At 36.3% G+C, this 27,828-nt stretch overlaps 1 protein-coding gene across 1 annotated transcript in view; it reads left to right on the forward strand.

Moving 5' to 3' along the window:
* The first annotated feature begins 3,068 nt into the window (after window positions 1–3,068).
* LOC131030426 (mitochondrial pyruvate carrier 1) overlaps window positions 3,069–27,828 on the forward strand; it is a 123,167-nt gene continuing 98,407 nt past the window's right edge. The window contains exon 1 of the mRNA XM_057961263.2: window positions 3,069–3,222. The gene's annotated coding sequence lies outside the window, so the exon portion shown is untranslated. The remainder of the gene's footprint in view (window positions 3,223–27,828) is intronic.

The raw sequence follows: 27,828 nt of genomic DNA on the forward strand, positions 1-27,828 counted from the left end.
GTCCAAGTCTAAGAATTATTATAATTGCACTTTATTACATATTTCCTTAGTTTATTTTGTGCAGTTAACTTTATAATGAAATTTTATAAAGTTACTTTGTATCTCAACTTTATAAAGTCATAACTTGCATTTTATTAATAAACTCTCCTCTATTATTGAAGTTTGATCCAATAAGGGTCTTATTCATTATAATAAAGTGGCCCCCTTTTAAAACAAACTTATATTTATCTAGGGAGGCGTGCCATGAGGTCTTTTATGACACTTTATTACATTATTATAAAATGATATTATAATCACTTAACTCCATTTTAATTAAATATTAAAGTCAAAACTTTAATATTTAATTTTATTCAAATTCCAACACCAAGCCTCCTCCAACTGAAAACTGAATGTTGTCACTTGTCTAAGGATGATGACTGAATGTGGTAGTGTAACTGGCAGTCTTCTCCTAAAAAGTAGGGATGCTCCTAGAAATTAGGAGACTGTCTCAAATCGATGATAAAGACTCCTAAGCTACTTTGCTATGCTCCTCGACCCTTTGGTGGTCAAACAGTCAACTAACAGTCTCCTAAAAAATAGGAATTGCCATCTGAGTGCCTGAAATGGTTTACAAAGTCCCCTGCAAAACTCCATGACCCTTGGATGGGTCCCCTAGCCACTTTGCTGACCTACGGGAACCCAAATAATAGACCAACCATGCTCGTCTACCTGTCTCCTAGAAAGGGGACATTATAGTTTATTTCCTCTATGTAGTTACACATTCTTTATCCTTCAACCTCATCAATGTATATTCTAATTATAAGTCCCACCCTCTGTCAAATTTTCTCATCCATTGATCTTTCTAGTTAATCTCCACCATTGATCAAATGTGAAGTGAGACACATAAATAAGACCTTCACTCATTCATTTTCCCTAACTAGCACTATTATGATCAATTATTCTATCCAATCTATTGTCATGCATGCATCTATCATTATCATTATCAAGCTAGCACTATCACTGTCAGGCATTAATCAAGCATCTATTACAAGCATTGTGCAATCCTTCATACTATCATGATCATATCAAAGTTATGCTACAAAATCTGAGAGCAAATCTACATCAAGCATTCAAGTAACAATGAAGTAATTTAAGGTGTTTTCTATGGTATTATTGTTTAGATCATTTTATTTTATTCATAGATCTTATGTTTAATTGAGTGAGCATGAATGTGAATTTTGATCTTGCATTGCATTGTTTCTATCTTATTTAGTTCACATTTTCATACCTTCATAAATGGAAGAATATAACTAGATTCTTTTAAACATATAGTTTATTAATTCAATCATATATATTAAAAAAATTACAAGTAGACAACATATAATTTTTCTTTTAGAGTGAGACAGAGAGAGAGAAAAAGAGAGAGAGTATCTATTCAATCATTATACAATAGAAAAAATACAAGGATATTGCATATAACTTAACTTGTGCATGTATTATATTTTTTAATAATTGCACATATCCAAAATGGTTATTAAACTTATATTCATTTTCTTGATTAAATATTGGTAGATCTTATACTTTGTTTAAGGAAGTCTTGTATGATTTTGTTTTTGTAGAAAATAAATTACGTGATTATATGTTTGATTTCACAACAACTAGCATCTCTAATGATTTGATAATGGAAAATATGTATTTCTCTTTGTCAATCTCTATGAATTTTTGTGAGGGATTCACTATTATTGATTCAAATGGAGGATTTTTTAGATTGGACACATACATCTCACTTCCAACAAATTTATTCTCGTGAAATCCTAGGGTTGATAATTTCTTACACCACATTACAAGGTATATACATCATTTCTATATTATGTTTTGTATATTTCTATTATTTAATTGATTTTATAGTTGCACAACTTTCTTTGTAGCTTCCTAGCTTACATTAGGGATGGAAAGACTATCTTGGATATAAGATGGTTGCTCAAAATATCTCTTCATTATGAAGTCTTCAATTTTTAGCAATGAAAGAGTGCTTCCTTAATTTTTTTTATAATAATAATTTTTTATTCTTTTGGTGAAAGGATGTTGTCTAAGTAAAACTCAAGTGCAATGGTGTGGGGATGATGCTTTATATATATGTTTTCATCCTATATATTAAGCTTGGCTTTAATCAAGCTTTCATGCTGCATTTATTATCATGCTTGAATATATCTCGTTGGTGACATTGACCTTTCTCATGTGAGAGGATCAAATCAATGACAAGATAATTGCACCACCCTCTTTTGCCATACAATGTGAAAAGAGTGAGGAACTTTTATTTTATTTTTCTATATATGTGCCTAGCCTAACAATTGCTCAATTCTGGAAATATTTGCTAATAAGTTGTTAGTTTATATTAATTTCATTCTTAACTTAAATATTCTTTGATGTTGTACTAATTTTATTCTCAATGTTTTGATTAAGGTAAATACACGGGAAGGGCCTAGATCCAATGTTGAAAGAGATTAATTTAATTCTTTTGTTAATTTAGGAATTTAAAATTAAAATATTATTATTTTTTGAATATTTCTTTTATTGAGCCATTTCATGTGTTATTGTGCCAATCATGATACATACATAGTAGGCCATGTAGAGATGCATTGAGCACAATGTGTTCCATCTCTCTACATTCTACTCAAACATTGCACTTTTCAATAATCAAATAGTAAATACTAATTTTACACTTCCTCGCAAAAATGTGGTAACTAATGATGTCTATTTCTTTGCTAAATATTGAATGAACCAACATTCATTAAAAGAGTTCAAATTACAAAGCAATGTTATGTGTATATTCATTCTCAAGAGTTTGGAGTGTATGTATACTGTCATATACACAAGTTATTTGAGCTATTTAGGTATTTGTGTACTACTTTGTCAACAAGAAATTGTAGGTATATTAAGAATAATATTGGATAAAATGACACTCATACTTATAATCTATTTGTGACTATTGAGGTTTCCCATCATTGTGGCTATTGAGGTTGTAATAAATTTTTCACATTAATTTCTATGTTTAAAAACCTAACATAAATTTATAAATATCTATTGTTTGTTCATGATAAATTTGACACGAGTATCTGAACAACCCTTTTTTTGGTGTCATTCTTAATTATTAAAAAAGGATATAATTGTCTTGTGAGAGACGGGGGTATTCGTTCTTTCGGCAGCAGGAAAGGAGGGAACCCTCGTTTGGTTTTACAGGAGGTACTTATTATCTGTTGTTTGCAAATTGTAATTTTTTATCCCGGGGAAGGAGGGGTTGGATTTTTAAATATTGGAAAAATGAGATCCAGATGTTCTTCTTTAGATTCACGTCTACTGCGATATTGATTCAGAAGTTAGATTTAGAATAAGTTTAGCCAATTTCCTCGCTGTAGATTTCTTTTTAATTCAAAATCACGCTTATCACGGATTATTTTAATTCTGTTGTGGTCATTTCTACTGCGGTCCGGCAGTTGCGTGTTTCTCAGGGGAACTATGCTTAGACCTATCGAAATTGTATCAAATATTATGTTTTTCGATATATCGATGTAGGGAAAGAAACGCAACGTTACGGTTTTAGATCTAATAAATTGATATAAAACAGTAAATGCATCAGATTTAAATAAACAGCTGAGATTGTAAATGCAAGTGAAATTGAGAGGATTAGGCCGGTGTTTCATGAGGGGGCTTCAGGATTTATTTTGAAGGGGAGGGGGTTATGAAGAAAAAACAAAACAAAACTGTAGGATTGATATTAAAATCTTTAATTTGCTAATAGCAGCTCTTATAGTTTAGTTTGAAGGTTTGAACAGGTGTGTTTGGTGTAGAGCTAGGATTTTTTTTCTGTTATTTGTCAATCATCTGAATTTTTAAATTTTCACAAATTAATTTATTTTGTTTACATTTATTCAGTCCGATGAATTGAATATGCAAAATAATAAAATTCATGAGACCACCAGCTGCCATAAATTAGCTTAAACTTTTAGGTCTAAATTGCACTATAATATTCATGGGACCACCCACTTAAAAATATTCCTAAAACATTTCAGCAGCATCCACTGAAATTTTTTTTGGAAGCCCCCCTCCATAAGACCCCACCCTTTGAATAGATTAGCTCCCTACTTTGTTTATTTTAAGTAGTAAAATGTTAACATTTTAATCTATTTAGTCAGCTACTCTAGAAAAAGGGAAAATGAAGCACAAGCCTTCCTTAAATTTAGCTTGATCTACAAGGACAATTTTGTTTGAGAGAATCTAGCAGGAGTGTGAAGCAGTAGGTTGTGTTGTGGTTCCTTTATTTGCATGGGCATACACGTGGCCACCCTACTATCCTGTGCGAACCCATGACCACCCCAAATGAGTCTGAAATGCTACGTTGACCTATCACTCAAATCCTGAAGGGGCTTTAGAGCTCATCTGAAGTTCAACACTCTCCAGGGATTGCTGTGAGAGATTTGTTGAAGTCCATTTATCACTGAATTTTGCATATTAGTTTGTACTAGTTAAAGATGACCATTTCAAGGATGCTCTTGCGTGAAAGTCTAAACTTACTTAGCCTTTGTTCTTAAAACATCATCCATATTTATCATGAACAAACAATAGATATGAGAATGCACATAACATATGACACATTGTTGGGTTGGAATTGGTTGGTAGCAACCAAAGTCGATCACAATTGGACAAAAAATTACAATCTCCATTGAGAACAAGGGTTTGAAGTATATAATTGAATTGAAGAACCAAATAGTCGGTGAGGAAGTCGCTTTCTTAGATTCGTCAAATTTAGACTCCGAAGAAGAATGGATGGAGAAGTAGGATTAGGGTTCAATGGAATTGAATGAGGAAGGGCTTTTGGAATTATAGTCATGTTTAGAAGATGAAGCAAAATCTCTCTGTGGCTCGTTTCACTGCCAAATGAAGCACTATAATGTATTTTCAACGAATTGTAATTTAAATGAAGCTATAGAGATCAACAAAAAGTTGGATAATCCGTGTGTTGGATGCAGTACAAGGTTTGCAAAAGATAACACTTTTCATTCCAGCTGAAGCATCCAACTTACCAAATATCACAAAATTAATGACGAAATGTCTTAGAGGACTAGCAGTAAATTATTTTAATTGGAGCATACAAATACTTGTTGTCAAGTCAGATCAACTTCATTGCAAAATTATGATAAAGGGAAAAGCAAATTTTTTGAATAGGCAGAAAATAAAATAAAAGATGAAAAATCAATCACCAAAATTATGTTCTTCACTTTTAAAAATGCAAAATGCTCTTCATTGAATTCCATACGTTTTCCTCCTTGGCTCATTGTGCATCTTTCTCAAAACATTTAGTCTCCATTGTCTTGGCATGATGTGGCCTTAGATTAGCACCCTCCGACTTGCCATATTTTGCATTGTTGTATGACCTCTTTTGCATGTTGTATGATCTCTTCTACATGTCAAATGATCCTCATCCATCCTATTTCATGGTTTGATAGTTGAATTTTTCTGTACATCTAAGTTGTTGTATACACCATTCCATATTTGCCATACATAGTACCTTTCCTCACTCCGCTCCTGTTGTACATCCTTGAAGAAAATTATTCATGCATCCTAGTGGCAATCTAGCTATCGTATGACCTTGTTTCACTTTGGCCTTACGTCCCTTGTACATCCTATAGACTTCGTCATACAACCTATAGCCTTACACTTGCAAACACCGTACAACTTGTGCTTGGTACAAAGCCCCTTTGATATAGACTACAACCATAGTTGGCTTCCAGCATTGTGTGTAGTTGGGCACAGACAAAATACACCCCTATTTTAGTACTATCTAGGATCAACAATTAATTGGGTGCAACATGCTCAACTTTCAATGTGCAATCAAATGGTGTCCTTGGTTGGTTGGCTTGAAGCATTATTCATATACAAGCGTACATTGGTTAAACACTCCAAAAGCTTTGTTTTTTGGATTTATAAGCATTGTTTTTTTCCATTTACAAAATCATAAAAATGTTGTGCCTCATGAAGGTTTGTGTGGTTTTGAAGCTCTAAATTTGGGCTTGGTGGTGGGGGCTCGACTTTGGATCTTAGGAGGGGTGTTGCCCCTAGACTCCTTTGGGGGGTCTCTACCCCTCGATCCTGCTAGGGGCATTGCCCCAAATCCCCACCAAACTCATCTGATTTGCCAAGTACTCTTTGAGTCCGAATTTGCAAACTATGCTCCCAAGTATGCTTCTAGGTCTTCATCTACAATATTGTCATCAGTTAGGACAGTCTTCCCTCATGTTACTTGATGCTTACTTGTTTTCCTCGTCATTTGGAAGATGACCTTTTCTTTTGGGGGGATGATGTAGTTGGTGTACAATGCCTATTTTTATGTTTTGATGATATGGATTATTTGACTACGTATCAATTGTTTATTGGCTTCGGATATTCATAAGCATTAGTGTAGTGTTCCCTTCCTAATTTGCCCTAGAATCACAATTGCAACAAATTAGGGTTAGGGTTACATCTCACCAAGTAAAATATCTCTTCAAATAATGTGATCTTGAATTTGAATCCTGATTCCAAGTTAGAGTCTATTTTGTATGTGGGATCTTAGTCATATAAGATATGGAATAAGGAGGCATGTTAGGGTGCCTTAAGACAGCTCTTTCTCCCTCCATGCAATCCCTCTCCATTCTTCCATGGCTGGAGAATCTTGGGTTCATCAACGATCCCTCATTTTAGGTGTTGGAAGGGAAATTGCAATAGGGTGCCCTTAGCCGTTCTCTCCCTTTCATAGTGTAATAGGGTGCCCTAATAGCTCTTCTCTCCCTATTTGCCACTGTAGCGGGGTGCCCTATAGCTGTTCTCCCTTAATTGCAGATTTCCTTCCTTCCCTTTGACAGACTGTTGTAGTGTTTAACAGATATGTGCAATAAATTCATATATATGAAACTAAACAACAATTGCCATATTACCATAGTTGATTGGAATATTTACGAGCTATTTTCTGATTTGATTATTACAGCGTTCAGTATTCTTGTAATCTTCTTTTCTGTTTGAACTAGATATTTTTTTATTATTTTATTATTGTCTCTGTTTCTAATCCGATGATTGATTGAATGAATTCCCTTGATTGTATGATTCGAGGTATTGGTGAGTGATAATGTAATGAAGTCTGATTTGATGTTTGAATGAATGCTGATTTGATAGAATGATTTGCTGATTGATTGTTTGCTTGATTTGAATGGTTGGAATGATGATTGATAAGTGATCATTGAGTGATTGGAAGGATCTCTTTATGCTTCATTGTTGAAAGGGACACCACCTTTCATAAGACTTGGGTCACCACCCTTCATTAGATTTGAGTCACCACCCTTCATTGCTACCTTTTAGGATAATATATTTTTTCCTAACTGTTCTCTCTTTCCCCTCCTCAAATGAGACCTTTCCTTTATATCTTCCATTGTGAGGGAGAAGTCATACCCCCTTAATCATGCCTTCTCTTTGCAAGGGTCACAACCTTTCATCATTTCTGCCCTTAAAAGTCACTTCCTTATTTTCTGCCCATTCCTTTCTTCTCCCATTAACCCTTCCTTAATCCCTATGCTTCATTCCTTCTTCCTTTCTTCATTCCATTCATTGATCGATGCCCGCACCCTTCTATATTGAACTCATAATCTGAATTTCTATTCCCCTCTCTTCATCTTAATTGCTTACTCTCTTTATACCTTCATCTCTCATTGAGGAGACACATCTCTTTGGAAAGAGATATCCCTTTAAAGGGTCATGTCTCCTCATTGCTGTCTTGTTATTTAATTCAGATCTGCACTTCTGATTGTGGATTAAAATTCCCCCCTCCAAATGAAGTTCGCTCCTCCCTTTTATACCTCATGTTTGAGGGAGTCACAACTTTTCACTTCATGCCTTTTAACCATTCATTAACTTTAACTAAATTTTAATTATTTTAATTTTTTCTTTTATATTTTAATTTTATTCTTTTATATTAGTATTTATTATTAAATCCTATTTCAAAATGAGGACATTACAATTAGTTTGTCGAGGGTTCAGTTCCTCTTGGCAATTGTTGGATCCTTTAAATAGATTTTATATTGTCAAGGACAACAGTACGATCTAGTTGGATTGAGTCTTATCCTTGGCTGACCATCTCTAGTCTACTTCTGCAATATTTAATGTGCGAAAAAAGATACACTTTTACTCATCTACTTGGTATGCATTATTAATTCTGTTCACTATTCAAGTTTTATTTTTATCATGTAGGAGAGTGAATATAATTAACCATTGTGCCTACTGCATTCGGTCAAGCTCATATGACAATTTAGATGCTGAAGTCTAAAATTGAGCATCATATACTCTAACACTTTCAAACAACTCTTGTTTAATCTCCTTCAAAGGAGCAATATTTTGCTGTACAAACTTAAGCATATCAAACTCCTTTAAAAAGGTTGCTTTTAATTGATTCTAATATAACACAAGTGGGTTGGATCATGCTTTCGGTATTAAGTATGCACACGGCTAATTAAATTAGTAGCAAACTAAGTAGCTTGTAATTTGGATGCAAGAACTCTTTTTGTCGTCCACAATATCTCACACTTGTGAATGCGTTCTGATGAAATCTCAGTTCCTCAATACTGTGATAATTCCATCGAAATCTCCTAATGCACATTCATTGGCAGTTGAGATTGAACCATGTCATGGGGGATGTAGCAACATTTCGCCCAAAAATACTTCACAGAACTTGACTTGATCCTTGTGCAGTTGGCAACTTGGCATAGGCATCATTGAAGGTTCAGTTGCTACAAGTGTAGGTTTGCAAAATAAGAAATTGGTTATTTTGCTGGCTGACTACAATGCCTCTTGGTGTGGATATTTTGAACTGATATATCAACTTGCCTGTTTCCAACCATAATTTGCACATTACTCAGTCCTAACGTACCTCTTTGTGTTGGAAAGGATTTCTTCTAGTGATGATACTATAGTTGATCTGATAATTACAAAATTAGTACTTAATGTTTGTCCAATCATACTTGTATTGATAGGCATTCCAAGTGATACATACGATTACTATTCGTCACACACATCAATTTAGAGAGCAAACTTTATATGGAATAACTTGTTACAACACAAACTCACCTCTTAACAAAATTTGAAGATAGTTCACTTATGTGAATTATAATCAAATAGATATTGTGCACAAGTATTTGCCTCTGTTTGAGAATCACTTTATGTATTCTGCTGCAATTCCTTATTTCCCAACCAGCATAGATCTTCAAATTTTTAGTATATTTCACTCATTCCTCGTTTGGTAAATGTGAATGTGGTATCCGGTATCCCTCCATTGATATTATTTCGACAACATCCCTTTCTCCTTTTGTCTTCATTTCTTCTTGTAATATACTTTTTTCTTTAGAATCCATTTCTTTCAAAAAAGCTGAACACTTTTCTCCATATCAAACTAACCTCTTCTCCCTTTCACTCAACAACTGGTTATCTTGACTTATTAATTTTGCACCTTCACTATTCTAACATTCTCTTTCTTCCACATAATTTTTAGTGCAATTTTTTTAGCTTTCTATCTTAAAATATTCAATTCTTATATGTATCATCAACTTCGTTGTGAAAGAGAAATGGAATAGGAAAATTTACTTCTTGGTTCTCTCCAAATTTAAATGTCGCTTTCTCTAGACATGAGTATGTGGTTATTGTGACTTCTAACAAATAGATTTACAACACTCTCTCACCAAAATTCAACAGCCCTGGTCCATTGTTCATCAATCTAATCTAGCTTTTGTATCCTATTCTTACTCTGTACATATTTACACCCAAAATTTCTAAAATGAATTTGACTATGTGTGAGGATCTAGATAAAGACTACCGTAGGCAATTTAGCAAAAGAAATAACATTTAAAGGATCATAAATTTTTCTCTACAATCATGCTTCAGACAACTTTTATTTAACAACATATTTCCTAGAAAATTCAATAGTTTCTTGCCTACACCAAGATTTAGTACTATCTAATGACAAGCAATCTTGTAGCAACCCCTATAGGCAACCAAAAACCGTACCAATGTTTTTCTTCTCATTTCAAAAATAATCATTGTGTTAGAATCTTAATTAGTGTTTTACCAACTGTCCAAGGTTAATTACACCATTGACTACCTTGGCTTAAATCATTATGCGTTTGGTTTAACATTGGCTAAAAAATTCTCATGGTAACCAGTTGCATAATGCCACTTGGCAGCCAGGACACCCAATTGGAATTGTGGCTCTTGAGTCCCAAGTAACTAAATTTTGATTACTGCCATTGGGAACTAGATTAGTAATTTGTTCTTTTGGCCCTCACTTCTATGGAAATCTAAAAGCAGGTTAAGTTCAGGGTTACCCTTGTGTATATATATGTATATTGATGCGTTGACTTGGTTTAGACTTGAAGCTACAATAAACTGAAGTTTGAAACCTCCTCGGCTTTTATTCCTCTCTGCATCTAAAAACACCCTAACACCCAAAACATGGGCTGGGATGAATTTAAATGCTAAAAATCTTTAAGTTTGGTGGAGTACATTGGGATAAATCTGGTCGCAAAGGCCTTCCACAACTTGCCATGGAACTCCAAGCCCACCTGATACACAACACGATCTAGCTCTGTTTACTAATTTCAATCATCAGCCAGTTGGCTTTGGTGGTGTGGTCTTGCTGAGGTCTGCTGGTTGACTATTTACTGATATGTGCTCAAAGGTTTTCTCTAATAACTTAAGAAATTAAAATTAAAAAGGGTCTTGACCAAAAAAAGTCCTGACCTGAACATAAATTTTTCCAGATTTAACTTTTTCTTCGGCTCCAATTTGCACATCGGACCTCAAATCTGAGTTTTAACTTGAAGCTTTGTCCAAAATGATTTTGTACCCAAACATGACTTAAATTCAGTTTTACTTTTTTAATATCTGGGTTGGCTTTATCATAGTTGATTGTTTGGAAATAGGGAAGTTAATCAAATATTGGGGATTTACAATGATTTACCTGGATTTGACAAGACATTTAACTGAGTTGCATAATAATTTGGATCCAAACTAGCTTCAGAGGACCTTGGAGGTAGATTTTACAAAAATAAGTGTGATAAAATCTGGATATGATTTACACTTTAACCTATTAAAAATCTGGGCTAGCTGATAGTTGATTGAATTCAATATAGCAGTACCCATTGTTATGTGGCATCATCTCACAATATTTTGGGTTCACTTTGCCTTTCCTAGTTGTTAACTCCAAGCTAACCAACCTTTAAACTAGTTTTAAACAAATTCCTGGTCTATAATTTTCTGAGGCACTTAGACTACAAAGAGCCACTTAAAGGGCATGACAACAAATTGGAAGTGATATAGCTTTTCAAGAATGTTTAAATTAGAGTTTGTTCTACTAGAAACAACCTCATGGTAATGACACTTGGCATTATCTCTCACCACTCTTGAGAACATGTGAGAGGATTTTGTATTGCTGCCACTCAGGATGAGATTGATCCTTAACTAAGTACCAAAATGTCCAAGGCAAAAGGAATAAATATATAGACTTGAAGGAAGTTTTAAAGTGGGTTGAAATATAAGCTTGAGTTGTCATCTGTTTCAAAGCAGAACTTAGCAAAAAATTATCCAAAGAGGTTTGAGAAGGTTTTGGACGTAAAATTCTTTGAATCCGATTTGCCTCAAATCTAGTTTTCAATAGGCAGTTGACGAGAAAAGGCATCAATGGTGGTGCAATGCTCTAAGAGAGACATGTCTCAATCTCACACTAGTTTACAATCCACTTGGCATTATTTTGCACACTTGAGGATGATGCAGTGATGGATTTGTGTGTTTCCACTATGTGGCCTACCATTCACAATTCAATACTTCGCACTTTGGGTTAACTTTGATATGTTCAATGTTTAAGATATCTAGCTTTTACATCTAATATAACTGAGATAGAATTGACTTTTGGTTCTATTTCCAATTTGGATTGCATAGGGAGGAAAACCGAAAGAAAGAACTTTAAGAGGAATTGGGTGCAAACTCCTAATACAAATTGGTTAACTTACCTTTTGGAATATGGGGAAATGGAATGATACAACAAGAGTCTCTAATTTTGCTATTGTGCTGTTAGTGCTCCATCTTGTATCCTACTATCCTAGAGAATACACTCAAGACCTAGACCCGAGGACTTATGCTGGTTTAGACTGACAAAGTAAGATTCATGAGTAAACTTTAGGCAATGCAGGCCAACTAATAACAAGGGGCAACTCTTCAACACTTCTGGTTTTGTATGGCCAAGGGTGGCAGTCCTAGAGATCTTATCGGACAATTAAAGAGAAATGAACAATCTATGATCACACAGCTTTGTTACATCCCTTGTATTAGGATACCCTAAATTTTTGTCAGTCAGCACCCCTTACACTACATTACTAGTTTTGGAGACCAAAAGATCTCTTAAAAAAAGTAGATTAGTAGAAGGTTACACATGTAACTACAGATGCACAACTGATTTATATCACCACATGTAGATTCATTTGTGATTTTTTACTTTATATACAACTTGGAAACCCAGAAATGCATAACTCTCTAAAGATAACCAACAGGTTTAGGTTCTCAAGCCATATGGCAAAGGTAAGTATCACTGAATTAGTGCAAGTATCACTGAATTAGTGCAAACTGGCAGTACATTAACCTACACTAATCTACATGGAACGAGAAGATAATATTTATTAAGAGAACAACCATTTCACATCCAAAATCCCATCAGTCTAGCTGCACTTTCATTCAGATGCAATTCAAAAACTGAAGAAACTTAGCATGACTGAATATTTTTTAACTATCCATAACTAATCAAAGAAATTCACTGTTGCTATTTTGAAAAAAGCTTTTTAAAGACATCAATTTTTTTTAACAACTACTGCAATAGTTAGCTAATCAAGAACAACAGACTAGCAAATGTAACCCTAGCTATATATTTCTTGTCCTTAAAAATTCTCAGCTAGTTATGGAGTCATCTAGATCATGGAGAGGATTTTTTCTAGACAGTATCTTCTCAAGAGTTTACAAAACAATGAATGGCAAAAAAGCATCAGGTGTCATGGCCCTGCCCAAGAAGTAATATGAACTTTTTAATCAACAGAAAATTTCTCTTATATAAGACATCACAAATTTTAAATTCTTAGGAGGCAGCGATCAAGGGTTAACACTAGCCAATGTACAAACAGAAATTAATAAACTCAACAATTAAGGCATTCTAGCAAATTGCATAAGCATCAACTAATGAATTCGGCGATTAAGGATTCTTAGGCGGATTAAGAATGATTGGGGGCAATGCTTGGTAAGGAGATATCATTGAAGGGGCACGATTAATAAAGGGGTATGACCTTTCTAACGGAGCAGCCACCTGCAAAGCGGTGCTCTCTCTTCAAAGGGACGCCAAGATATAAAGGAGTGAGGACCACGATGATGAAAAAGGGGAAGAGCATCAGCACTGCTAAAAACGGATCAGCTTCTAATATATACATAAGCGACCAGGCAGAAAGGATCAGAAGAGTTAATCTGAGAAGAGCATATAGGAACAAGCATGAATATTCACAAAGCAGCTCTATTCTTAATATATCAGCAATCAATCAAAATACATCATCTGGAATATTAGAATCGAACATCATCAACACATCTTCAGATTCCAGTATCATCAGCAATCAGCGAGATACGCCTTAAGAAAATATCAATATCAAACACCATCATTCATCATTGATCATTCCCAAACACTTCTGCAGAAATATAAGAATCAGATTAACAAGGTCAGCAAGCAATAAGGATTCCAATCCCCAAACGGCAGATCACATTTCCAGAATAGCATCAAAGACCAGCAGTGGATATCAGATCGACCATCAATTGATAGCAGTTGAGGGATTTCAATTTAACTGTACATTCAACATCTTGGTATAATTAATATTCAGATCATATTTGTCAATGCTTTAGGTGTATATGTATGCATCTTTATATGTAAGATTTATGCTTAAGTGTATGCCTCTATGTTAGGGATAGATATGCATATTGTCTGGAATCCACCGTGCGAGAGGAAGGGCCTGAGGTGTAAGAGAAGAATGGCGAGCGGGCTCGTAAGTAGGCCGTACTAGAAGGACCATTGCAGCCTAGGACAAAGAGGGCACTTATAGAGTCAAGTAACCTCTTACAACCTCCGTCCAACTTCACATGATGGCAACTGACTGTAGGGAGACGAGACATGGTTGGGGAAAGCAGGTACAAGCCGACAAGCAAGAGGGCCGTGGTAGACATCCGCTCTTAGGCTAGGTGTAGAAATGGCTTCAAGTGGACCCATCATGTCTCTTTTCCCCAATGTGTTTATACTCTATGAATTTAATGCGGCTTGATATATATATATATATATATATATATATGTATGTATGTATGTATGTATGTATGTATGTATGTAAGTATGTATGTTGCATGTCTTTCATGTTGTGATTGCAGGATCCAAATTCAGGATCGTATTATTGAGGAAAGATTTATTCAGTAAGATGTAAGCCTAACCCTAATTTGTTGCAATTGTGATTTTAGGGCAAATTCTAGGGCAAATTAGGAAGTGGACATTACATCAGGCTTGACATGCATCATTTGATGCCTAAGATTGCACTGACTAGTGGACACCTTATACACATTTGGTGGAAGGCCCAAATGTTGCAAGCAATCTAAAATTTGACAAATATCTTTTTGTCTTAAGAGTACTTCTATATATAAGCAACCATTCTGCTGTAGATTTAATATGCAGCTGACACGTGTTCCAATCTGCACCATTGCATATCTGTAATGTCAAAGATGGGGAACAAATTTTGTTACATGCATGCAATTCTGTGTAGCATTTAATGATAACAAAAATATTGGTTTGCATTTGAGCCTTAAAGAAACATGCTCATCTTCCTGCACAAGGCTTCCCATTTTCTTTTGCAACAATTTTGTTGCCAAGCATTTACTCCCATGAATCATATAACATACTCAATCAAACCAGATCTTCTTGTAGACATGGAAAGTTCTATTCAAATTTGGATGCGTAGTGTCTGCAAGCACCTGAATCCACTGCTTTTTGACATTCATTTGTGGTTGGAAGATTGCCTATACTCTAGATGGTCAGTGTCTTTCTTGATTTCAACAACGCGTATGGGTGCTGTTTGATATTTAATAGCTTCCCCATATACCTTCCCCTCTAGTAGTAAAATGAATCTCAAATTGGATTTGCCTCTGTAGATATTCCTTTTGTCACCAATTGGTCAAATTGATGCCACCACCTGCCCCATCAGATCCTATGGATGCCATTAAAACTTCATGTAGCTGCTCAACGTGCTTCTGCATTACTATTGCATTCAATTTCAGGCCTTACTACTTTCTATTTGAGTACTAAGAACTTGAACTATTGACTAAACCACTTGAAGTTTTGTTATAGATAAATGGTGCTGGCAGACCTCCTTTTAGATCAACAACCATGGGTGCTTGGTGCTCTCTTCTAATGCTGATCACTTTATAAATCAATCCCACAATAATCAAGGAATGCCATGCGTTCGCCTCCTTTTTCAAGACCATTTTGTTCACAATCCTTTTTCAACTTAGTGGGATTGTGCCATGTAGAAATATTGACAGCTTGCAAGTCTCCACTATTTTCTTAATTCTTCAGCAGCAATCACTGTCAACACTGATTGAAGCCTCGATATTTGAAATCTATGGTTCACAGGGCTTTTGGAGATCACACCTTGCTGCAAAGAGAAGATCCCACATGCACATGACACATGGAACAATCAATGGCTCATTGGTTTCCAAGTTGGTAAAGAAATCATGGCAAGGTGTCAACACAAAATAAAACCTGGATTGCAACCGGTTGTATGACCTTCGACTAATAGCTTCTTTGATATGCTTCAAACATGGCAAGAACCATTGATCTAGAGAAAATCAATGCCATGTTCCTTTTCTCACATTAAAATATACTAATAGTATTAAACTAAAAATAAAAAGTGTTTTTAGAAACTAGCTAAAATAAAAAATAAAAATAAAAATAAAGTATAAATAAAAATAAATAAATATGAAAATAAAATTCAAATATAAGTGTTTCTCAATATTGGAGGGAGAATAGGTCCCCATAGGTCCAAATGGGAGAGAGGTATATCTACAAGCTTCAATTTCTCATTTCAATCATCCAAATTCTCATTTTGTGACATTCAGTTTCAAGTTCCAGTATAAGTGGGCATTCAGGGATGAAACCCCCTTGATCACAAACCACTGAGGTTAGGATGAAAACCATTACCTTGCACTTGGCAATTCTATCCAAGAATTCCTACAACCATTGTTGGTTCCTAAATGTAGATGCAGCTCCTAATTCATGCTCAGGAGGTATTCTGTGCCTGGCTGCCACGTTTTCAGCTGATAAGATATTGCCCATCTATGCGAAACAAATTGATATCATGTATTTCTTGCAGCCATACTAGTTGGGATCAGGTTTATAAGCGAAACTAGATCGCCTCTCAGACACCATCTGCTGATCACAAGGATTTGGAAGTCACACCTAAACTACCTGCCACACCCATACAAACCAAGGGAGTGAAAGGGTCTCACAGTTCAGATGTGTGTAAGCTCAGGTTTGAATAAGGCAATTGATGTTTAATTAAGCATGTGTCGCTCCATAATTTTACTCTATAGAGATTATTTAGATCGAATAATATAAAGGTTGCTGTAAGCTGTAACATCTCTACATTAAATTCCGCAAAATTTAGTTTTGATACTTTAGTAAATGTTGTCTTTCAATTGTTGAGGATGTGAACAGGACCGAGCATCTGTGCTATGTTTCCAATTGCTACTGTTCATGATAATGTAGATAGATGTTAAATACTGTGAGTAATTAGCAATAACAGAATATTCCAATACTAGTTTTTTTCTGGGGATATCACAATCAATGGCACAGGTTAATAATGGTGGAGCCCTTTTGCAAACCAATTGTGTGGTATATCTTTGACAACACATTGGGACTTTTAAGGCTCTTGCAAGCTTATTGATCAAGCTGTCTTGTTCAATCCAACAGCTGGGGAACTATGTTGAAGATGCTTGCCCTCTATTTTCCTAGTGCACTCTCATAGTAGATTATATCAAATTGATGGTCACCATTGCCTGGGGAAGATCTGAGTATTTGTCAATAGATGGGACAGTGCACATTTTTAAATCATATTCGATCGATGGTTGGTGCTCACTGATTTACATTGTCCTCAAATCTACCAAGTTGGCCCATCTCCATGCATGAAGTTGGTACTTGGTCATCATGTGAACAAAAGGCAAAGGCAAGCTTTAGGACTTTGGCCTTCACACAGAAATATCAAACTAGATTGCCATGGATGCAAACAAAAATGCCAAAGCATAAGGTGGCGGATAATTACATGCAAACAAGGATAGAGGGTTAATAAGGGAAAGCAAAGAACCATCTAAAGATGATCTTAGATCATGTGTCAACAATGGCTTTAGTTGGCTATGCACATCTCTTGGAGGTGTAGTGAGAATCCAGAAATATCTCTGGAAAAACACAATAGACAAGGAAAGCGGAAAATTAGCCAACAAACAAGAACACACAGAATATATGTAGACACAAAAACACACAAAAAAAGGGAAGAGCCTAAAGACTACGTGAAACCAAAAAGAGGATCACTAAAATCATTAAGTTGTGGACCCACTTTGTAGAAATCTCCTGTGGCATGAAGCCATAGTAAAACAAAATATCCATACTTGCCTCTATTAAATACTGTTTAATGATCTCTTACCTTGTTTCGATACACTGCCCAATTGAAAGGCAACACTCATGTTATTAAACATGTGCATGAGCCTATTGCTATTGAAGGCGTAATGATAAAAGTATAACCATATATTGCACCCTTTTGCTGGATCAAATCACTTATTATAAAGCACGTATGAAATATTGATGTTTTCATTATCACGCTTGCATTCATCGTTGAGGTCATTACCACATGATTCACAATCATACTGGCTAGCAAACTCATCCCAAAAAACAGCAACATGAAAGATTTCATAATCCATTGCTTCAACATTATTCTAAATGCTGGCCTCATTAGGCAGATCAAGATTAAATTTAAATGCCTTGTAATTAGGGGATCCAAAGTGACATACCTGGCTGTTAAATTGATTTGAGTCAGAGTTTCATCAGACAGATCCCAATGAAAGGTATGCTATTCAAGCACATTATTAGATCAAGTTGCATCATGTTGCTCTTCAAAATCATTCAAGCAAAGCAACTCATCTCTTTCCAAATCTGCATCTAGGTCCAACTGGAGATCTTCATACTGAAGCATACAAGCAGAAGCCAGAAACGCTAGGTGTAGTGATATCATTATCAGGAAAAGGATCCACATCTCTAGATTGGAAAGAACCACACTCAGCACTGTCTACAATACCCTTTGCACTTTGAGAGACTTGACGACTGAAACCTCTAACTCTCATTGAAGCCAATAGAATGATTGTATTTATCAATAGAATTATTGGAAAAACTAGGACTATTGCTAACATTAGAATGGATAGGTTCACATTCAAATGAATCATCCATATAACCCAAACCATTATTAAGACTAAGAGCACTAGCTTTAGAAATGGTTGAAGAATATCAGGTGTGGAACTTGATTCCTTACCTTGGTTTTCCAATGAATCATATTCACTGCAACTTGCTGCATGGCATCCTTACTGCAATCAGACTCGTCAACAAATTTTTTCGAGTCAGCCTCAATTGCAGTTTCCTCATCCTCTTTTCTCAAAATTTCCTCTACAATAACACATTTTATATTGGGTGTTATGTGCATCTCACCCAAGCAATAGATCATCATACCCTAAAAGCTGATCTTCAACATCAATAGACTCTGTAGCCATTTCTATAGATTGAACATCCAATGGCATAGATTTAAACATGTGTATCTTCAGGTAGAAATTCTTTCATCCTTGAAACCTTAAGAAATTCTTCAATGTGAACAACCCAATTAAGCCTGTCAAAGACTTGTAGGGTTCATTTCTGTCAAAAGAGAACTGAATTTAGATCAACCACAATACAAGGCCAAACTCAAGTCATTAGGCCTTACAAGCTTTGGGATTTCCCTGGGTACATTTTCAAATCTAGTATTAAATGCACAAACAAACTCATCACCACTTCTTTGAATACTAAAAAACTATTTAACAAACAGGTTGGGATTAATATTATTAATACAATAGTATTTGGTAAAACACTGATTCAATTAAAGAATGAACAAAACATTCATTTATAGATTACAAAGGAATGATGTTTCTATTAAGAAACGATCGTCAGAATTAGAAAGAATTCTAATATGTACAATATTTACAATATTGACCATTAAACTAAAATAAAAGGATAATATAAAGATATTATACTAATACCCTCCCTTAATGGTCAATTTGTCTACTACACCAAGTTGCCCCTTGAACTTAACAAACTTATCCGAATGTAGGGACTTGGTGAGGATATCTGTAGTCTGGTCCTGAGTAGGAACATACTGCAAATCCACAGATCCATCTTCAACCAACTTGCGGATGAAGTGACAATGAAGCTCAACATGCTTGGTCCGCTCATGGAAGACTGGATTTTTGGCGAGTTTCTGAACCCCTTGATTGTCATAGAAGAGGGTAGGACTGACTTGAGACAGTTGGATGTTTGATAGCATCCTTCGAAGCCAAATTGCCTCACAAGTTGCTTTGACTATTCCTCGATATTCAGCTTCCGTCGAGGAAAGAGCTATGGCCTGCTGCTTCTTATTGGTCCAAGTGATAGCACTGGTGCCCAAACTGAAGACATACTCGGATGTGGACTTCCTGTCATCAACAAAGCCTGCCCAATCCGAATCTATGAAACTGATGAGTCTGGGATCTTTGGTCCGTCCATAAAGGATACCAAAGTCTGAAGTGCCCTTGACATAGTGCAGGATTCGCCTCATTGCAGCCCAATGTTCTGATGTAGGAACTATCATGAAGCAGGATATGTAACTCACTACATAGCTTAGATCAGGTCTAGTGGAGGTGAGATAGATTAAACTGCCCACTAGTTGCCTGAAATCGGATTCATTCTCAACTGGAGAACCGGATTTAGCCGACAACTTTAGGCCTTTCTCCATAGGTGTAGATGCAGGTTTGCAGTCCTGCATTCAGAACTTGTCTAAGAGAGCCCTGACATATTTGGATTGAAAGATGAAGATGCCATGAGTGTTGAACACAAGATGCCACTGAGAGGGGGGGTGAATCAATGATTTAAAAACTTTACCCTTTCTATCCTATGTGTATATACCGGTTAGCTAAGTTACCGGTTCGGGTTCGGATTTAGGTTCGGATTCTCGGATTCGGCAAATTTTTTTTTTCTTGGGTACGGGTATGGGTTTGTCCGTACATATATATTTATATATATTTTAATAATATATATATTATATATATACATATGTCATATATTATATATATGTTCAAACATCAAAATTATAAATATATATGTTCACAGTTCAAACATACAATGTAACTTTCCCGTACAATGATACATAAATGATAACAGATAGATCATAAATCCATAATTGCCAATGCCAGTAAATATTCTGATATTCATATATCGTAAATGTAATATCATATCCATAATTTGCAAAAAAAGATAATATTCAAGTTTCAAGTTTCAAAATGTGAAAATGTCATGACACAGTAAAGTATAAAAAAGCATTAAAAAAACTGTTTTTATTTGTTGTTTTTGTTTTCTAACCCTTGGGCCCCGTTTTTGGGAACCCACAGGCTTGGGTTCACCCGGGTCCGCCTAGGTTCGACTTGGGTCCTGCCTAGGCGCTTGGGTTCCCTGTGGGTCTTGTGTGGCAGGACCCACAGGGAACCCAGCCGCCTGGGCAGGACTCGGGTGGGACCCAGGTCGAACCAGGCTCGGACCAGGACCGAGCAAGAACTAGGAGCCGGACCTGGCCATTTTCTGCAAGAACCGGTATCTGAGCCGGTTAGCAAATTCAACATAAAGCACACATATCGGTTAGATAGGAGGATGACTCAAATGCAACCACACACAAAAAGGGACATCACATAACACCGGTATATACGAGGAAAACCCAAGATGGGAAAAACCTCGGTGAGAAATGCTACTTGAGTCTATTGCTCCAATCCAGCCTCACAATGAAACATTGGTTACAACATTTAGGGCTCCACCCTTGCTTTAGGGCACCAACCCAAGGAGCGCCAACCCCTGATTTTAGGGCACCAACCCTTGCACTGAGCTCCAACTCAGTGATTACAATATAATATATCAAATACAAAAGTAATATCCTTGTTACAAAAGAACTTTGTAACTCTTACACATGTCTCTCCATCAATTCACCTCTATCCAATTCTTTGTCGGTTCTCTGCTCACCTTCTCTTTGCTGCAACCTTACCGATTCAGGTTCTGCTTCTTCTCTGCCAGTACTCTGCTCTCTGATCACTACTGGTTCTCATCTTGCCGGTTACTTCACTTGCCGGTTTAACTCTGCACTATTCTCTGGGTTGCCGGATCTCCTCAACTGCTTGCACTGCACTGCAACTCCTTCTCTGCCTTTTTGTAGGTTCTAGCACTACCCCTGATTTACACCACTGCAACTCACTTTGCACTTTACCGGTTTCTCTGTCCTTGTCGGTTTTGCCTCTGCCAAACCCTCTCACTGGTTGCACCTTCAACACTCAGTCTTTATGATCTTCGATGAAGTCTCTGACTGGTTGACTCTCTACTACACTTTCACACTCCACTCTTTAATATCCAGCTTGTAGCATCATCAATTATCTTCGGTCATGAGTCGGCATATTTATATTTGAGTTTTCCCGCCATGACCAACATTCAAATCTCTGGCGCGCCAGGGTTCCTTCATCAACCTAGAGGCAAATTAGATCAGATCAGATCTATTCTCAGAGATGGACCACCTACAGCTGATCACCTATCACTGCCAATCACGCAACGTCCGGAACACATTTGCCATTTTTGGCAAACACGACAACCTCTTTCAGTCTGCACTTGTCAAACACCTATGAAGCGATCACGCAGATAGCTTCACCTACCTTGATCAACACCTCGACATTCGGCCTCAATCATGAAGCCACTAAATCAGATCTCTGTACTCTAATCAGTGTCGACCTGCACCCTTCTGTTCTCGACCCGTGAAACACGCTATCGACATTAATGTCGACCGGTCACCACCTACCTCACTGACAATGTATGGTCCATTTGTATGACACTTGGACACCACGTGGCGTCTCTGTCGGCATCCACCTCTGCTGAGTCTTCTGAGTCGGTTCAGACAAGATCATTGACCAACCACACAACCGGGTTCAGCTATCGGTTCTCTAACCCTGCCGGTTATACCTTAACCGGTGTGCCTTCAAACTTGTACTTTGCTGTTCTTGCGGTGGAACACCCTTACCGGTCATCACACTTGCCAAGCTACCTCATGCACATTTTCAACAGATGGGAGCCTTTCACTTCTGTACCTTGTCAGCTTTACTAGTGGACATACTTATCGGTCACCACCTTGATGACACCATGTCATCAACCTTCAACAATCTCCATCTGTCTGCATCTGTGGCAACACATTTCTCCATCTTCAATCCGGTTGCACTCTCTGTCTGCAACTGCTTCAACTTTGCCTTCTTCATCAATAGATGGGTTCTCCTCTCAACTGGTTTGTCAAAGTGACAAACCTATCCTTCCTTCTCTGTACCGACAACTCATCATGTCTACCCTTGCTGATCTGGTGCACATCTCTGATTTCATGCACCTAAGGCAACTTAGTGTTTCATTGGTTGATCCAATGTGAGCCTTAAATCACCTGCCTTCTACTCTTCTGTCTTATCTCGGAGGACTATGATGCATTCCATGCATAATAGGAGATAAGCTCCACATACCGGTGGGAGTGGATCCTTGTCATCTGCATTCGGCATTGCACCAATATGGCATCCCTGTTTGAGTAGGCATATCTTCAAACAAGCACATATGATCCGGTTGGGGACACTCACTGTCAGTCTTCTCTTCACCCTGTGATATCTTCTTCATTCGGTGACTGCATCTTTATCCGGTGGGAGTCCTGTTGTTCCACATCCAAACATCCAACAGCATATCGGTTGCCGCTTCTTTATTAGCACACCCTGCTTGCTCACTTGCCGGTTGGCAATAATGCATTGCCAACATATCACTTACCGGTTGTTACCCAATACCGGTCTCCAATACATGTCTTCAACACAAGTCAACACTAACTTGTGTACCGGTGACTCCAATGACCATTATGCTGGATGAAATTCTCTTCCTTGCCGGTGACCTACTATGCTAGTTGATATCGATGACACCATTTCCAGTATGCATCAATGACAACACTGTTCATCAATCTCCCATACCGGTTGCCATCCTATACCGGTTGACATCAATGACAACACAATGCCAACAATGAGATTGCTGCCAAACCTCAACACCTAGGTAGTAGTGCAGAAGCCCAAGATCGGTCATGTCAAAAGACAGGCATAAATTCTGCTTGATTCCGTGAATCAAAGATGCCGAGCTGCCAATGATGATCACATCATCAACATAAATAACCAGAATGATGATATTAGTGCCAGTAGTCTTGACATATAAATTTGAGTCGGAAGGACTCCTTTGGAAACCCTGATCTGTGAGGTACTTATCAATCTTCATGTACCATGCCTGAGGAGCCTGTTTCAGGCCATGGAGTGCTTTCACCAGTTTGAGGACTTGGTGTTCTTTTCTGGCAACCTTGAATCCAGGAGGTTGCATCATGTAAACCTCTTCCTGTAATTCATGATTCAGGAAGGCACTCTTGACTTCCATTTGATGGACCGACCTTAAGACGCAGGTTGAGCTCTCCAAGTGCGAAAAGAAAATCACGAAATATGGATCTGACACAGATGAAATCTGCCCACAGACCGATGGTAGAAAATGGAGGGAAGAAAATATAGACGGATTGCGTGACAAAGCAGATCACACAAACAAACGAGAGAGCAGAGGTACAGAAAACCCTAGACGGGTTTCCGAAAAAGACTGGAAAAAATTCCAAAATTTTTCACATAGATTAAATTTTTTTTCACCTAAGCTTTGATACCATAATACAATAGTATTTGGTAAAAAACTGATTCAATTAAAGAATGAACAAAACGTTCATTTATATATTACAAAGGAATGATGTTTCTGTTAAGAAATGATCATCAGAATTCTAATATGTACAATATTTACAATATTGACCATTAAACTAAAATAAAAGGATAATACGAAGATATTATGCTAATAATTATCACCAAATTGATCAATGAAAATTGATTCAAATTCTTGCCATGATGCAAATGCATCATTCCTTAATGATTGAACAAATGATTTCAAGTTTTAACCATACATCCTTATCTTCCACTTCATAATCATTCATTTATGTGATGAAAGCCTGGAGATGCATGCTACCTGACGCTTTATGATTCCCATGAAACCATTGCAATTGGTTTTTGATTTTACTGGGTATGGGATTAGGGATGTTAGTTGTAATGTCCACTTTTGGAATTGTTTGAAATTATATTTTTTATATTTTCTAATTATCAAATGACTAAAAGTGAATGCTAAAGATAAAAGCCAAATTGTGCAATCAAACCTCAACAAAAAGCAGAAATAAAAAATAAAAATTTCAATAAACTGAAATAATCAAACATATAATAAAAATAATTCATAAAATATCAATTTACCATAAGTTACCAGCAAATACCCCCAAAGACTATTAGCAATATCGTAATATTTAAATCATCAAACTTAAACATACCAAATGATTTTAAAATAAGCAGCAGTTATGTATCATAGAATGCTGCTGTTCATAACAGCACCTCTTAAGATATAGGGTCAAGCAACAAATATCTAATATTAGTGCAACTCAATGCTGATATGGTGGGGCCCACTAATATGAAAGCCTATCAAACCCATTTGATTTCCTTCATAACAAAGCCGTGTTGACATTATTGAGGTGGGTATGGCATCACCCAAAGAATATTAATTGTTGTGATCGCTTTTTTAAAGTTGTACGACAGTCTTACAAAATGCGGTGATCAAATAAGTATGGCAGCTCCAGAAAATTGTATGGCAAACCTCCTTTCTGCTGGAAAAATAATACTTGAAAACTTTTAAAGTAATAATGTAATATATATCTTATAATGGTCATTTAAGTTGTTTAGTTAGTTTTTAGTAACCTTCTATTTTGTAAGTTAGTCAGTTAGTATTTAGAATCCTTCTATTCTATTTTTGATGATTTCGTGGGTTTTCTGATTGCGACTAAGGTTTTTTTAAAAGACGTGCGACCTGTTCTTTTTTGTTCAAGTGTAGGCTTTGTTCTTTTTACTATGCCTAGGGTTTTTTGAAATGCCTAGGGTTCTTCTGCCAGACTTGTTTTTGCATGATTTTTTCTTTAAAATCATGGTTTTTCGTTTTTTTGCACGATTTTTTCACACAAATCGTGGGTTCTATCTATCTGATCTATATGCACTCAGATTTTTAATCATGGGCTTTTGTGGGTTTTGACATTTTTTACAAAATCGTGAGTACTTTCAGTTTCGGCTAGGATTTCTGCAAATCTTGTGGCTAGAGTTTGATGATTTTTCCACAAAATCATGGTGTTGTTTCGTAGCAACTTTTTAACGATTTTTGGACAAAGTTGTGGCTTTATGTCTTCGGCAAAATTTTTTGATGATTTTTTATAGGTTGTGGTTTTTTGCTGTTTGTTTTTGCAAATTTTCTCATTTTTTATCAGACTTGGGATTGCTTTAGCAAGTTTTTTTGCACAATTTTTAAAAAACAAATTGTGGGTTTCAGTTTTGTTGAGGTGTTTTTTAGGCACATACAAACACAGAATAAAATACCTAAAGTATCTTATTCTCTCTTGAATAAAATCTCTCAAATGCTGAAGATTAGCTTAAGGATCACTTGAGAAGACTCCAAGGTTCATGAATGTAGGGTCACTACGTGTGGATAAGCTCTGTTGGTTGATGTGATTATGCTGGAATCACAAGGGGACTTATGTTGAATTGAATGCTTGAATCGTTGGAACTTGATAATCCGATATTTCAATATTGTGATGCTTTGTTTTATCCTAAACTAGCTTGAATTTAAAAAAAGAGGCAAAAGATGAAGGGTTGAGAGAGTCTATTCTATGACTTGGATTGAATAAGATAGGTGAATGATTAGATGGAATCCTACCGAGCGAGGTCTCACCATCAAACTGAACAATTTGACACAAGCTCAGTGCAATCTTCTAAGGACGTTTCAAAGATGTTCAAATCATTACCATCGAACATTGCTCACCATTCAAGTTAATGCATAAACAATGAGCGCATAACAATTTGAAGTTAAGCTCATATCATTCCAGTTGACCACACAAGGCACACTTACAATCAACAAGAGGCTAGTGGTATGGATTAACAGACTCCATGCAAATGCATTCAACAAATTCTTGCATTCAATCTAATTATTTATCATCTAACATGAATATCCAACAAGAAACCATGCACATTGTAAAGAAACAACACACTTCACAATAACTTCAATGAAAATGGAGTTCATTTACAACTTAGGCAACAATTTCTGCCTTCTCCTCCTACTCTACTCTAATTGCTATTCTATTCTTCTACTCTCTCTCTATTCACTATCTTCTAACTATTAACCATTACAAATGAAGAGCTTGAGCTTTATATAGAGAGCTCATTTACAATGAACGACCAGGATTGAATCTCCATCAATGGCCAAGATTTTACAATGAAACCCTAATTAGGGTTTGTTACAACAAACTCAGTTCTGGCCAATGAAATAATTACAACATTTTGGCATGACCAATAGATAACAAGGGTAGGTACCTCGGAGTTGGTGCCATCACCGGTGAGTCAGGTACATTGAATCAAGACGTGTTGATGTGAAACTTCTCATGATTGGTAGAGATAGTGACTAGGATTCTTCCTTCAACTTGCACTTATAGGCTTGACAGATCACCATGAAGGAATATTTCTTGATACTCAACGTTGTCCAGCCTCAACAATGATGACGATGATCTCCTACCTTTGATTAACTCTTCTTAAAGTATGCTCTTGAACACCCTGATCATGGAAGTGCAAGGTATAGATTTTAGTTTTGAAGTATTGATGTTGCTTTGGAACGAACTCTTGATGTCACTACTGCTTCTTTTCTTTGGAATACCTTCTCTGTGACTCCTTGGTGCTCTGAGAGAAGTTTTCTTCTTTGCACAATGATGTAGATCTTACAATCTGTTTCCTTTTGCTTTTCAATCACCTTCCTCTCTCATCTGCAAAACAAAACAAACATGATATCAAATACATAATATATAACTTTGATAGTCCTTAACTTGATATATCCCTTGATTTTATTTGATTTGCAGGTTTGATAAGAGGATTTAGAGAGAATTCGACTTCATGAAGGAGCACTTGAAGTTGTTTTTTGCTCGTAGAAAGGGGCTCTTGAAGTTTATTCCACCCTAGCTGTTCATGAAGTTGTCCTTGTCTTTGAACTTACTCTCCTTCATTTCTCTCAACTTTTAAGTTTTTCTTGATAACAACATGAAGAACTACCTTTAGGAGAGGCCTTTATAGGAATTTCGCTCTGGGATTGATGCTCATGAAGTTTGCCTTGACATTTCTTCACATGAAGTGATCTTTGAACTTCTATCTTCATCTTCTTGACTCAAAATGACTCTTCCAAACATCAAATCAATCTTGCAACTTCGTCTT

The sequence above is a fragment of the Cryptomeria japonica genome, chromosome 7 (genome assembly GCF_030272615.1).
Source record: "Cryptomeria japonica chromosome 7, Sugi_1.0, whole genome shotgun sequence".
Lineage (NCBI taxonomy): Eukaryota > Viridiplantae > Streptophyta > Pinopsida > Cupressales > Cupressaceae > Cryptomeria > Cryptomeria japonica.